The 15,329-nt window shown below is 43.3% G+C and overlaps 1 long non-coding RNA gene across 6 annotated transcripts in view; it reads left to right on the top strand.

Moving 5' to 3' along the window:
* Positions 1 to 15,269, top strand: part of LOC127007205 (uncharacterized) — a 31,271-nt gene extending 16,002 nt beyond the window's left edge. For 3 of the 6 annotated variants that reach the window (XR_007760109.1, XR_007760108.1, XR_007760107.1), the window contains exon 2: positions 14,963 to 15,269. This is a non-coding gene — a long non-coding RNA (uncharacterized LOC127007205). Of the gene's footprint in view, positions 1 to 4,330; positions 4,407 to 7,761; positions 7,838 to 11,144; positions 11,221 to 14,962 lie in introns of those variants that run through there. The other 3 variants (XR_007760106.1, XR_007760105.1, XR_007760104.1) reach the window with 3 other exon arrangements.
* Positions 15,270 to 15,329: the final 60 nt, after the last annotated feature.

Here is a 15,329-nt window from a genome sequence, read left to right as displayed (position 1 = left end):
ACGGCTTTCTACTCATCCTCATCCCTATACTGTTCAAACCCCTTATGCAAGAGTTAACCAGTATCTTCACTCTTTCATCCCTCACGCTGGTAAACTCTGGAACAATCTTCCTTCATCTGTATTTCCTCCTGCCTACGACTTGAACTCTTTCAAGAGGAGGGTATCAGGACACCTCTCCTCCCGAAATTGACCTCCCTTTCGGCCACCTCTTTTGATTCTTTTTATTGGATCAGCGAGTAGCAGGCTTTTTTATTATTGTTTCCTTTTTTTGTGCCCTGGAGCTGTCTCCTTTGTTGTAAAAAAAAAAAAAGCCTTGTAATCTCACAATGACAAGGCTTAACTCCATTAGTGCAATAGCACCCACCCGCCAGTCATGCCGCCTCCGCTGTGCTCCACTTGGAACAACTTATCTTCAGAGTACTTGAACCTGAAGGATGAGATAATCAAACATCTGCATCAACGTTACAGTTTAAAAAAAAAATTTTTTTTATCAGAGGACACGGCTCAAAAGCAACAAATAGGGTACAAAACAACAAAAAAGCCCGCTACTCGCCGCTCCCATGAAAAAATAAAAGTGAAGAGTAGCCAAAAGAGAGGTCAATTTCGGGTGGAGACGTGTCTTGATACACTCTTCTTGAAAGAGGTTAGTCATAGGCAGGAGGAAATACAGGTTTAGAGGAGGAGAGATGGTGCTCCACAAAATGGAAATTGGAACGTGTGTGTGTGTGTGTGTGTGTGTGTATGTGTGTGTGTGTGTGCGTGCGTGTGTGTGCGTGCGTGTGTGTGTGTGTGTGTGTGTGTGTGTGTGTGTGTGTGTGTGTGTGTGTGATAATCATCAATATAAAAACTATTATTTTCAATAAAAGCGGTGAAGTTAAGCTTGAAAATTATTTCGGAGAATATCTGTCAATTTATCATCTCTGCTTGTCAATTGTGGGAGTCCCGTCGTGGAGCAGTTCCCTGTTTACTGCTTCCCGCGACATTGGTAAGACGTACACATCGAGGCTCTGGTGCGACGGTCATGGAAGACTCAACAAAACATCTGTGGGTGAGTTGTGTGGAGGATTTGAAATGCGTGTTTGTGTTTTCGCCGTTCGCTTTATATATATATATATATATATATATATATATATATATATATATATATATATATATATATATATATATATATATATATATATATATATATATATATATATATATATATATATATATATATATATATATATATATATATATATATATATATATATCGATAAATAGATAACGTACAGACAGTGAGACAGATCGGCATGCAGGTCATCGCTAGATGTAAAAATGGGGGTTCCCGGATCAGGCCACAGGGCTCAAGTCGATGGACTATAAATCAATCAACTAATTAAAGTTCTTTGACTATTTGAATTCTAATGTGGAGTGCATCTTGACACGTCACTGAAATTTCCAACCTGAGTGATTTCAATTAATGTTCACCAGCTTTGACTGTCATTCTCTTTTACTGACCGGCCTGGTGAACAAGGCTCTGCTCTCCTCAATGGTATAGAGCAGCTGGTTCAGCACCCTACATGTATGCCTGACCGCCTTGGAGATCGCCCAACATTTTAAACATCTTTCTTATATATAATCCTTCAGCTTATTCTATTAAACTGTTGTCTCCGTTGGGCTCCTCCGATTTCCAAAACCTTATTTTCGCATTCTGTCCTATCGCTCCTATACAGCCTGTGGACCCACCGAGAGGCAGTGATTTTTGGATTTTGCTTCAGCTCTGTGAGACGACCTGACTTTTACTTTTCCGATTATCCGTAAAATGATTACTGCTTCCAGGACAGAGACCCCTCTGTGTGTGCCTAGCACACCTTCTATGTACTGTCTCCACTCCTCTTGCTCAGAGACACGCCAGTCCTCGTCGACAGACCAACTTGGTCGGCTAGATTTCGATCGCCGATAGAGTCGGTCTGTCGGCTCCCTGCTACTCCCTGCCTTTGGCAAATACCCTTGCTCCCTCGTGCACGAGATTGCTCCCTCGTGCACGAGGGAGCAATCTTCCCCCCCCCTCCCCCACTCCTCTTGCTAAAACCCCTTGTTCAGTAACGCTTATTCTCGCGCTATCAAAGACAAATAGGCAGCTCACAAAAGGCACCAGAACCTTCGCACTTCTGCTAATCACGATCCATACATTTCTGCCCAAAATCGTGCCAAATTCGACTTACCAAAAACACTTTCATCAGTATTAAATGCCAACACCGTGCTTTCTCTAATTCTACCACGGGATTCTGGCACCTAGCCAAAAATATCTCTAGCAGTTTCATTTCTTCATCTTTTTCACCTCTCCTAAATCCTGATGGCAGCACAGCTGTCACATCGATCTCTAAGGCTTAACACTTCTCTCAAACTTTCTCTAAAATCTCCACTCTGGACGATTCAGAGCATATTCCTCTTACTCATCCTCCCTTTGACTCCACTATGCCTATTATCAAGATTCTTCATAATCATGTTTTCCATGCCCTATCTGACCTCAATCCTCAGAGGTCTTATTGACCTGAAAGAGTGTCTCCTATCGTCCTTAAAACACACACACACACACACACACACACACACACACACACACACACACACACACACACGCACGCACGCACGCACGCACGCACGCACGCACGCAGCACGCACGCACGCACGCACGCACGCACGCACGCACGCACGCACACACACACACACACACACACACACACACACACACACACACACACACACACACACACACACGACTCCACGACTCCAGACTGGAAGCTGCAGAACGCTCAACCTCAGACCTTGCTATCATTTCCGATTGGGGCAAAAGGAACCTTTTGTCCTACAGTGCATGAACAACTCAATTTCTCCACCTATCAACTCGACACAATCTTCCAAATACATATCCCCTATTCTTCGACAACACTCAGCTGTCACCTTCTTCAACACTAAATATCCTCGGTCTATCCTTAACTCAAAATCTCAACTGGAAACTTCATATCTTCTCTCTCGCTAAATCAGCTTCCTCGAGGTTGGGAGTTCTGAATCGTCTCCTCCAGTTCTTCTCCCCCGCACAGTTGCTATCCATATACAGGGGCCTTGTCCGCCCTCGTATGGAGTATGCATCTCACGTGTGGGGAGGCTCCACTCACACAGCTCTTCTGGACAGAGTAGAATCAAAGGCTTTTCGTCTAATCCTCCTCCTACTAATAGTCTCCTACCTCTAAAATTCCGTCGCGACGTTCCCTCTCTTTCTATCTTCTATCGCTATTTTCACGCTGACTGCTCTTCTGAACTTGCTAACTGCATGCCTCCCCCCCCTTCCGCGGCCCCGCTGCACACGGCTTTCTGCTCATGCTCATCCCTATACTGTCCAAACCCCTTATGCAAGAGTTAACCAGCATCTTCACTCTTTCATCCCTCACGCTGGTAAACTCTGGAACAATCTTCCTTCATCTGTATTTCCTCCTGCCTACGACTTGAATTCTTTCAAGAGGAGGGTATCAGGACACCTCTCCTCCCGAAATTGACCTCCCTTTCGGCCACCTCTTGATTCTTTTTATTGGATCAGCGAGTAGCAGGCTTTTTTTTTATTATTGTTTCCTTTTTTTGTGCCCTGGAGCTGTCTCCTTTGTTGTAAAAAAAAAAAAAAAAGCCTTGTAATCTCACAATGACAAGGCTTTACTCCATTAGTGCAATAGCACCCACCCGCCAGTTATGCCGCCTCCGCTGTGCTCCACTTGGAGCAACTTATCTTCAGAGTACTTGAACCTGAAGGATGAAATAATCAAACATATCTGCATCAACGTCACAGTTTTAAATTTTTTTTTTATCAGAGGACACGGCTCAAGGGCAACAAAAAGGGGACAAAACAACAAAAAAGCCCGCTACTCGCCGCTCCCATGAAAAAATAAAAGTGAAGAGTAGCCAAAAGAGAGGTCAATTTCGGGTGGAGAGGTGTCTTGATACACTCTTCTTGAAAGAGGTTAGTCATAGGTAGGAGGAAATACAGGTCTAGAGGAGGAGAGATGGTGCTCCACAAAATGGAAATTGGAACGTGTGTGTGTGTGCGTGCGTGCGTGTGTGCGTGTGCGTGCGTGCGTGCGTGCGTGTGTGTGTGTGTGTGTGTGTGTGTGTGTGTGTGTGTGTGTGTGTGTGTGTGTGTGTGTGTGTGTGATAATCATCAATATAATAACGCTTATTTTCAATAAAAGCGGTGAAGTTAAGCTTGAAAATTATTTCGGAGAATATCTGTCAATTTATCATATCTGCTTGTCAATTGTGGGAGTCCCGTCGTGGAGCAGTTCCCTGTTTACTGCTTCCCGCGACATTGGTAAGACGTACACATCGCGAGGTTCTGGTGCGACGGTCATGGAAGACTCAACAAAAAACATCTGTGGGTGAGTTGTGTGGAGGATTTGAAATGCGTGTTTGTGTTTCGCCGTTCGCTTTATATATATATATATATATATATATATATATATATATATATATATATATATATATATATATATATATATATATATATATATATATATATATATATATATATATTTATATATACATATATATATATATATATATATATATATATATATATATATATATATATATATATATATAATATATATATATTCTATAAATAGATAACGTACAGACAATGAGACAGATCGGCATGCAGGTCATCGCTAGATGTGTAAAAAATGGGGGGTTCCCCGGATCAGGCCACAGGGCTCAAGTCGATGGACTATAATTCTATCAACTAATTAAAGTTCTTTGACTATTTGAATTCTAATGTGGAGTGCATCTTGACACGTCACTGAAATTTCCAACCTGAGTGATTTCAATTAATGTTCACCAGCTTTGACTGTCATTCTCTTTTACTGACCGGCCTGGTGAACAAGGCTCTGCTCTCCTCAATGGTATAGAGCAGCTGGTTCAGCACCCTACATGTATGCCTGACCGCCTTGGAGATCGCCCAACATTTTAAACATCTTTCTTATATTTAATCCTTCAGCTTATTCTATTAAACTGTTGTCTCCGTTGGGCTCCTCCGATTTCCAAAACCTTATTTCCGCATTCTGTCCTATCGCTCCTATACAGCCTGTGGACCCACCGAGAGGCAGTGATTTTGGGATTTTGCTTCAGCTCTGTGAGACGACCTGACTTTTACTTTTCCGATTATCCGTAAAATGATTACTGCTTCCAGGACAGAGACCCCTCTGTGTGTGCCTAGCACACCTTCTATGTACTGTCTCCACTCCTCTTGCTCAGAGACACGCCAGTCCTCGTCGACAGACCAACTTGGTCGGCTAGATTTCGATCGCCGATAGAGTCGGTCTGTCGGCTCCTCTACTCCCTGCCTTTGGCAAATACCTGTGCTCCTCGTGCACGAGATTGCTCCCTCGTGCACGACGGAGCAAGCTCCGCCCCCTCCCCCCCTCCTCTGGCTACAACCCCTTGGTCAGTAACGCTTATTCTCGCGCTATCAAAGACAAATAGGCAGCTCACAAAAGGCACCAGAACCTTCGCACTTCTGCTAATCACGATCCATACATTTCTGCCCAAAATCGTGCCAAATTCGACTTACCAAAAACACTTTCATCAGTATTAAATGCCAACACCGTGCTTTCTCTAATTCTACCACGGGATTCTGGCACCTAGCCAAAAATATCTCTAGCAGTTTCATTTCTTCATCTTTTTCACCTCTCCTAAATCCTGATGGCAGCACAGCTGTCACATCGATCTCTAAGGCTTAACACTTCTCTCAAACTTTCTCTAAAATCTCCACTCTGGACGATTCAGAGCATATTCCTCTTACTCATCCTCCCTTTGACTCCACTATGCCTATTATCAAGATTCTTCATAATCATGTTTTCCATGCCCTATCTGACCTCAATCCTCAGAGGGCTTATTGACCTGAAAGAGTGTCTCCTATCGTCCTTAAAACACACACACACACACACACACACACACACACACACACACACACACACACACACACACACACACACACACACACACACGCACGCACGCACGCAGCACGCACGCACGCACGCACGCACACACACACACACACACACACACACACACACACACACACACACACGACTCCACGACTCCAGACTGGAAGCTGCAGAAGGCTTAACCCAGACCTTGCTATCATTTCCGATTGGGGCAAAAGGAACCTTGTGTCCTTCAATGCCTGAAAAACTCAATTTCTCCACCTATCAACTCGACACAATCTTCCAAATGCATATCCCTTATTCTTCGACAACACTCAGCTGTCACCTTCTTCAACACTAAATATCCTCGGTCTATCCTTAACTCAAAATCTCAGCTGGAAACTTCATATCTCATCTCTCGCTAAATCAGCTTCCTCGAGGTTGGGAGTTCTGAATCGTCTCTTCCAGTTCTTCTCCCCCGCACAGTTGCTATCCATACACAGGGGCCTTGTCCGCCCTCGTATGGAGTATGCATCTCACGTGTGGGGGGGCTCCACTCACACAGCTCTTCTGGACAGAGTAGAATCTAAGGCTCTTCGTCTCATCAGCTCTCCTCCTCCTACTGATAGTCTTCTACCTCTAAAAGTCCGTCGCGATGTTGCCTCTTTTTCTATCTTCTTTCGCTATTTTCACGCTGACTGCTCTTCTGAATTTGCTAACTGCATGTCTCCCCCCCTCCCGCGGCCCCGCTGCACACGGCTTTCTTCTCATGCTCATCCCTCTACTGTTCAAACCCCTTATGCAAGAGTTAACCAGTATCTTCAATCTTTCATCCCTCACGCTTGTAAACTCTGGAACAATCTTCCTTCATCTGTATTTCCTCCTGCCTACGACTTGAACTCTTTCCAGAGAAGGGTATCAGGACACCTCTCCTCCCGAAATTGACCTCCCTTTCGGCCACCTCTTTTGATTCTTTTTATTGGATCAGCGAGTAGCAGGCTTTTTTATTATTGTTTCCTGTTTTTGTGCCCTGGAGCTGTCTCCTTTGTTTAAAAAAAAAAAAAGCCTTGTAATCTCACAATGACAAGGCTTAACTCCATTAGTGCAATAGCACCCACCCGCCAGTCATGCCGCCTCCGCTGTGCTCCACTTGGAACAACTTATCTTCAGAGTACTTGAACCTGATGGATGAGATAATCAAACATCTGCATCAACGTTACAGTTTTTAAAAAAAAAATTTTTTATCAGAGGACACGGCTCAAGGGCAACAAATAGGGTACAAAACAACAAAAAAGCCCGCTACTCGCCGCTCCCATGAAAAAATAAAAGTGAAGAGTAGCCAAAAGAGAGGTAAATTTCGGGTGGAGAGGTGTCTTGATACACTCTTCTTGAAAGAGGTTAGTCATAGGCAGGAGGAAATACAGGTTTAGAGGAGGAGAGATGGTGCTCCACAAAATGGAAATTGGAACGTGTGTGTGTGTGTGTGCGTGCGTGCGCGTGCGTGCGTGCGTGTGCGTGCGTGCGTGCGTGCGTGTGTGTGTGTGTGTGTGTACGTGCGCGTGCGTGCGTGCGTGCGTGTGCGTGCGTGCGTGCGTGTGTGCGTGTGCGTGCGTGCGTGCGTGTGTGTGTGTGTGTGTGTGTGTGTGTGTGTGTGTGTGTGTGATAATCATCAATATAACAACCCTTATTTTCAATAAAAGCGGTGAAGTTAAGCTTGAAAATTATTTCGGAGAATATCTGTCAATTTATCATATCTGCTTGTCAATTGTGGGAGTCCCGTCGTGGAGCAGTTCCCTGTTTACTGCTTCCCGCGACATTGGTAAGACGTACACATCGCGAGGTTCTGGTGCGACGGTCATGGAAGACTCAACAAAAAACATCTGTGGGTGAGTTGTTTGGAGGATTTGAAATGAGTGTTTGTGTTTCGCCGGTCGCTTTATATATATATATATATATATATATATATATATATATATATATATATATATATATATATATATATATATATATATATATATATATATATATATATATATATATATATATATATATATATATATATATATATATATATATATATATATATATATATATATATATATATATATATATATATATATATATATATATATATATATATATATATATATATATATATAGATAACGTACAGACAATGAGACAGATCGGCATGCGCAGGTCATCGCTAGATGTGTAAAAAATGGGGGGTTCCCCGGATCAGGCCACAGGGCTCAAGTCGATGGACTATAATTCTATCAACTAATTAAAGTTCTTTGACTATTTGAATTCTAATGTGGAGTGCATCTTGACACGTCACTGAAGTTTCCAACCTGAGTGATTTCAATTAATGTTCACCAGCTTTGACTGTCATTCTCTTTTACTGACCGGCCTGGTGAACAAGGCTCTGCTCTCCTCAATGGTATAGAGCAGCTGGTTCAGCACCCTACATGTATGCCTGACCGCCTTGGAGATCGCCCAACATTTTAAACATCTTTCTTATATTTAATCCTTCAGCTTATTCTATTAAACTGTTGTCTCCGTTGGGCTCCTCCGATTTCCAAAACCTTATTTCCGCATTCTGTCCTATCGCTCCTATACAGCCTGTGGACCCACCGAGAGGCAGTGATTTTGGGATTTTGCTTCAGCTCTGTGAGACGACCTGACTTTTACTTTTCCGATTATCCGTAAAATGATTACTGCTTCCAGGACGGAGACCCCTCTGTGTGTGCCTAGCACACCTTCTATGTACTGTCTCCACTCCTCTTGCTCAGAGACACGCCAGTCCTCGTCGACAGACCAACTTGGTCGGCTAGATTTCGATCGCCGATAGAGTCGGTCTGTCGGCTCCCTGCTACTCCCTGCCTTTGGCAAATACCCGTGCTCCCTCGTGCACGAAGGAGCAATCTCCCCCCCCTCCCCCACTCCTCTTGCTAAAACCCCTTGTTCAGTAACGCTTATTCTCGCGCTATCAAAGACAAATAGGCAGCTCACAAAAGGCACCAGAGCCTTCGCACTTCTGCTAATCACGATCCATACATTTCTGCCCAAAATCGTGCCAAATTCGACTTACCAAAAACACTTTCATCAGTATTAAATGCCAACACCGTGCTTTCTCTAATTCTACCACGGGATTCTGGCACCTAGCCAAAAATATCTCTAGCAGTTTCATTTCTTCATCTTTTTCACCTCTCCTAAATCCTGATGGCAGCACAGCTGTCACATCGATCTCTAAGGCTTAACACTTCTCTCAAACTTTCTCTAAAATCTCCACTCTGGACGATTCAGAGCATATTCCTCTTACTCATCCTCCCTTTGACTCCACTATGCCTATTATCAAGATTCTTCATAATCATGTTTTCCATGCCCTATCTGACCTCAATCCTCAGAGGGCTTATTGACCTGAAAGAGTGTCTCCTATCGTCCTTAAAACACACACACACACACACACACACACACACACACACACACACACACACACACACACACACACACGCACGCACGCACGCACGCACGCACGCACGCACGCACGCACGCACGCCCGCACGCACGCACACACACACACACACACACACACACACACACACACACACACACACACACACACACACACACACACACACGACTCCACGACTCCAGACTGGAAGCTGCAGAACGCTTAACCTCAGACCTTGCTATCATTTCCGATTGGGGCAAAAGGAACCTTGTTTCCTTCAATGCCTGAAAAACTCAATTTCTCCTCCTATCAACTCGACACAATCTTCCAAATACATATCCCCTATTCTTCGACAACACTCAGCTGTCACCTTCTTCAACACTAAATATCCTCGGTCTATCCTTAACTCAAAATCTCAACTGGAAACTTCATATCTCCTCTCTCGCTAAATCAGCTTCCTCGAGGTTGGGAGTTCTGAATCGTCTCCTCCAGTTCTTCTCCCCCGCACAGTTGCTATCCATACACAGGGGCCTTGTCCGCCCTCGTATGGAGTATGCATCTCACGTGTGGGGGGGCTCCACTCACACAGCTCTTCTGGACAGAGTAGAATCTAAGGCTCTTCGTCTCATCAGCTCTCCTCCTCCTACTGATAGTCTTCTACCTCTAAAAGTCCGTCGCGATGTTGCCTCTTTTTCTATCTTCTTTCGCTATTTTCACGCTGACTGCTCTTCTGAATTTGCTAACTGCATGCCTTCCCCCCTCCCGCGGCCCCGCTGCACACGGCTTTCTACTCATGCTCATCCCTATACTGTTCAAACCCCTTATGCAAGAGTTAACCAGTATCTTCACTCTTTCATCCCTCACGCTGGTAAACTCTGGAACAATCTTCCTTCATCTGTATTTCCTCCTGCCTACGACTTGAACTCTTTCAAGAGGAGGGTATCAGGACACCTCTCCTCCCGAAATTGACCTCCCTTTCGGCCACCTCTTTTAATTCTTTTTATTGGATCAGCGAGTAGCAGGCTTTTTTATTATTGTTTCCTTTTTTTGTGCCCTGGAGCTGTCTCCTTTGTTGTAAAAAAAAAAAAAGCCTTGAAATCTCACTATGACAAGGCTTAACTCCATTAGTGCAATAGCACCCACCCGCCAGTCATGCCGCCTCCGCTGTGCTCCACTTGGAACAACTTATCTTCAGAGTACTTGAACCTGAAGGATGAGATAATCAAACATCTGCATCAACGTTACAGTTTAAAAAAAAATTTTTTTATCAGAGGACACGGCTCAAGGGCAACAAATAGGGTACAAAACAACAAAAAAGCCCGCTACTCGCCGCTCCCATGAAAAAATAAAAGTGAAGAGTAGCCAAAAGAGAGGTCAATTTCGGGTGGAGAGGTGTCTTGATACACTTTTCTTGAAAGAGGTTAGTCATAGGCAGGAGGAAATACAGGTTTAGAGGAGGAGAGATGGTGCTCCATAAAATGGAAATTGGAACGTGTGTGTGTGTGTGCGTGCGTGCGTGAGTGCGTGCGTGCGTGCGTGTGCGTGCGTGCGTGCGTGTGTGTGTGTGTGTGTGTGTGTGTGTGTGTGTGTGTGATAATCATCAATATAATAACCCTTATTTTCAATAAAAGCGGTGAAGTTAAGCTTGAAAATTATTTCGGAGAATATCTGTCAATTTATCATATCTGCTTGTCAATTGTGGGAGTCCCGTCGTGGAGCAGTTCCCTGTTTACTGCTTCCCGCGACATTGGTAAGACGTACACATCGCGAGGTTCTGGTGCGACGGTCATGGAAGACTCAACAAAAAACATCTGTGGGTGAGTTGTGTGGAGGATTTGAAATGCGTGTTTGTGTTTCGCTATATATATATATATATATATATATATATATATATATATATATATATATATATATATATATATATATATATATATATATATATATATATATATATATATATATATATATATATATATATATATATATATATATATATATATATATATATATATATATATATATATATATATATATATATATATATATATATATATATATATATATATATATATATATATATATATATATATATATATATATATATATATATATATATATATATATATATATATATATATATATATAAATAGATAACGTGAGACAGATCGGCATGCGCAGGTCATCGCTAGATGTGTAAAAAATGGGGGGTTCCCCGGATCAGGCCACAGGGCTCAAGTCGATGGACTATAATTCTATCAACTAATTAATGTTCTTTGACTATTTGAATTCTAATGTGGAGTGCATCTTGACACGACACTGAAATTTCCAACCTGAGTGATTTCAATTAATGTTCACCAGCTTTGACTGTCATTCTCTTTTACTGACCGGCCTGGTGAACAAGGCTCTGCTCTCCTCAATGGTATAGAGCAGCTGGTTCAGCACCCTACATGTATGCCTAACCGCCTTGGAGATCGCCCAACATTTTAAACATCTTTCTTATATTTAATCCTTCAGCTTATTCTATTAAACTGTTGTCTCCGTTGGGCTCCTCCGATTTCCAAAACCTTATTTCCGCATTCTGTCCTATCGCTCCTATACAGCCTGTGGACCCACCGAGAGGCATGATTTTGGGATTTTGCTTCAGCTCTGTGAGACGACCTGACTTTTACTTTTCCGATTATCCGTAAAATGATTACTGCTTCCAGGACAGAGACCCCTCTGTGTGTGCCTAGCACACCCTCTATGTACTGTCTCCACTCCTCTTGCTCAGAGACACGCCAGTCCTCGTCGATAGCCAAATTGGTCGGCTAGATTTCGATCGCCGATTGAGTCGGTCTGTCGGCTCCCTGCTACTCCCTGCCTTTGGCAAATACCCGTGCTCCCTCGTGCACGAGATTGCTCCCTCGTGCACGAGGGAGCAATCTCCCCCCCCCTCCCCCACTCCTCTTGCTAAAACCCCTTGTTCAGTAACGCTTATTCTCGCGCTATCAAAGACAAATAGGCAGCTCACAAAAGGCACCAGAACCTTCGCACTTCTGCTAATCACGATCCATACATTTCTGCCCAAAATCGTGCCAAATTCGACTTACCAAAAACACTTTAATCAGTATTAAATGCCAACACCGTGCTTTTTCTAATTCTACCACGGGATTCTGGCACCTAGCCAAAAATATCTCTAGCAGTTTCATTTCTTCATCTTTTTCACCTCTCCTAAATCCTGATGGCAGCACAGCTGTCACATCGATCTCTAAGGCTTAACACTTCTCTCAAACTTTCTCTAAAATCTCCACTCTGGACGATTCAGAGCATATTCCTCTTACTCATCCTCCCTTTGACTCCACTATGCCTATTATCAAGATTCTTCATAATCATGTTTTCCATGCCCTATCTGACCTCAATCCTCAGAGGTCTTATTGACCTGAAAGAGTGTCTCCTATCGTCCTTAAAACACACACACACACACACACACACACACACACACACACACACACACACACACGCACGCACGCACGCACGCACGCACGCAGCGTACGCACGCACGCACGCACGCACGCACGCACGCGCACACGCACACGCACACCCACACGCACACACACACACACACACACACACACACACACACACACACGACTCCACGACTCCAGACTGGAAGCTGCAGAACGTTTAACCTCAGACCTTGCTATCATTTCCGATTGGGGCAAAAGGAACCTTGTGTCCTTCAATGCCTGAAAAACTCAATTTCTCCACCTATCAACTCGACACAATCCTCCAAATACATATCCCCTATTCTTCGACAACACTCAGCTGTCACCTTCTTCAACACTAAATATCCTCGGTCTATCCTTAACTCAAAATCTCAACTGGAAACTTCATATCTCCTCTCTCGCTAAATCAGCTTCCTCGAGGTTGGGAGTTCTGAATCGTCTCCTCCAGTTCTTCTCCCCCGCACAGTTGCTATCCATACACAGGGGCCTTGTCCGCCCTCGTATGGAGTATGCATCTCACGTGTGGGGGGCTCCACTCACACAGCTCTTCTGGACAGAGTAGAATCTAAGGCTCTTCGTCTCATTAGCTCTCCTCCTCCTACTGATAGTCTTCTACCTCTAAAAGTCCGTCGCGATGTTGCCTCTCTATCTTCTTTCGCTATTTTCACGCTGACTGCTCTTCTGAATTTGCTAACTGCATGCCTCCCCCCCTCCCGCGGCCCCGCTGCACACGGCTTTCTACTCATGCTCATCCCTATACTGTTCAAACCCCTTATGCAAGAGTTAACCAGTATCTTCACTCTTTCATCCCTCACGCTGGTAAACTCTGGAACAATCTTCATTCATCTGTATTTCCTCCTGCCTACGACTTGAACTCTTTCAAGAGGAGGGTATCAGGACACCTCTCCTCCCGAAATTGACCTCCCTTTCGGCCACCTCTTTTGATTCTTTTTATTGGATCAGCGAGTAGCAGGCTTTTTTATTATTGTTTCCTTTTTTTGTGCCCTGGAGCTGTCTCCTTTGTTGTAAAAAAAAAAAAGCCTTGTAATCTCACAATGACAAGGCTTAACTCCATTAGTGAAATAGCACCCACCCGCCAGTCATGCCGCCTCCGCTGTGCTCCACTTGGAACAACTTATCTTCAGAGTACTTGAACCTGAAGGATGAGATAATCAAACATCTGCATCAACGTTACAGTTTTTAAAAAAAAAATTTTTTATCAGAGGACACGGCTCAAAGGCAACAAATAGGGTACAAAACAACAAAAAAGCCCGCTACTCGCCGCTCCCATGAAAAAATAAAAGTGAAGAGTAGCCAAAAGAGAGGTCAATTTCGGGTGGAGACGTGTCTTGATACACTCTTCTTGAAAGAGGTTAGTCATAGGCTGGAGGAAATACAGGTTTAGAGGAGAGATGGTGCTCCACAAAATGGAAATTGGAACGAAGACCGCGAATGTTGCAGAGATTGATAAGAAAGAGGTCCGAGGAGTTATCAAGACACCTCTCAAGTCGGCAGTCAAAAGGTGACTGCTCCCTGGGGGAATTTGTGGCCCCCCCCCAGGCGGGGACTTCGAGGCAATGCTAATTTTCGCCATTTTGAATTTGTAAAATTTTAGGAGATGGTGTGTATGTTGTGTGAATGTAGTGTGGTGTGAAAAGAGAGAATCTGTCTTTAGAGAGCATGTTGAACTACTCTCTGGTGTTGATGAGATAATAGGGAAACGGTTAGTGAGGACATGGGAAGGGTCTTTGGGGGGCTTCAGCACCCTCCTCGCTTCTCATATATATTTATTAATTATTATTATTGTTATTATTATTATTATTATTATTATTATTATTATTATTATTATTATTATTATTATTATTATTATTATTATTATTATTATTATTATTATTATTATTATTATTATTATTATTATTATTATTATTATTATTATCATTATTGTTGTTGTTGTTGTTGTTGTTGTTATTATTATTATTATTATTGTCCTACACACATTATTAAAATGTTTGACCTACAACACAATAACGTGAAAACAACAACACGAGTGAAGACATTGTCGGTGCCACAACAGGCTGACGATGAGGAGGCTGCCGCCCTTGAAGGTCCCGGTGACTTGCCGCACGATGGAGCAGGTGGCCGTGGAACCCGGCAAATTCGTTTTATACCACACCTTCGAAGATTGGTACCCGTCCTACGCCTCCCTCTCCATCCTGCCTGACGACATCTGGGTTGTCACCTATCCCAAAACAGGTGAGACCACAAAAGTGTGATAACTTATTGCAGTCTTCCATACAATGTGCTTATTTCTCGCCGTAAAGTTGATCCATTTATCGCTTGATTGTACGGAGCGTCCCTCTAATTTGCTTTAATTCTCAAAATATTCAGCTATGACCTATTTTAATACTCCGCAAAGTTGATTAATTTACGATAAAATGAAA

Source organism: Eriocheir sinensis, chromosome 34 (assembly GCF_024679095.1).
Source record: "Eriocheir sinensis breed Jianghai 21 chromosome 34, ASM2467909v1, whole genome shotgun sequence".
Taxonomy (NCBI): domain Eukaryota; kingdom Metazoa; phylum Arthropoda; class Malacostraca; order Decapoda; family Varunidae; genus Eriocheir; species Eriocheir sinensis.
The sequence above is the reverse complement of the archived record's forward strand: the minus strand, read 5'-3'. Positions and strand labels throughout refer to the sequence as shown.